At 33.8% G+C, this 299-nt stretch overlaps 1 protein-coding gene across 1 annotated transcript in view; it reads left to right on the top strand.

Annotated features, from left to right (window-relative positions):
* LOC108745707 (protein-tyrosine sulfotransferase) overlaps positions 1–299 on the top strand; it is an 84606-nt gene that overhangs the window by 61574 nt on the left and 22733 nt on the right. The gene's annotated exons all lie outside the window — the stretch shown is intronic.

Genomic DNA, 299 nt, shown 5'->3' with positions numbered 1-299 from the left:
CTCTCTCTCTCTCTCTCTCTTTGTCTCTCTTTTAGAGAGATTTAGTAAGATCCAATATCCCGTTTACGATCGTTACAGAGGAAATCATATTTCGCGTTAAAAAAAAAGGCACGATATATTCGTCGATTGTGCAGGATGTTTCAAAATTAAAAATTTTAAGTGAACAAATTTTATGTCGGAATCATTCCATTTCGACATCTCAAGATGAAAATTTGCAAAATTTATGTTCTTTTTGTGTTTATATTCTGTAACGTCTTACGGCTTATTGATTTATCGGAAACTATTACCGCGCGTGTCCT

Source organism: Trachymyrmex septentrionalis, unplaced genomic scaffold (assembly GCF_001594115.1).
Source record: "Trachymyrmex septentrionalis isolate Tsep2-gDNA-1 unplaced genomic scaffold, Tsep1.0 scaffold148, whole genome shotgun sequence".
Lineage (NCBI taxonomy): Eukaryota > Metazoa > Arthropoda > Insecta > Hymenoptera > Formicidae > Trachymyrmex > Trachymyrmex septentrionalis.
Note: the sequence above shows the minus strand (reverse complement) of the source record. Positions and strands in the feature narration are given on the sequence as shown.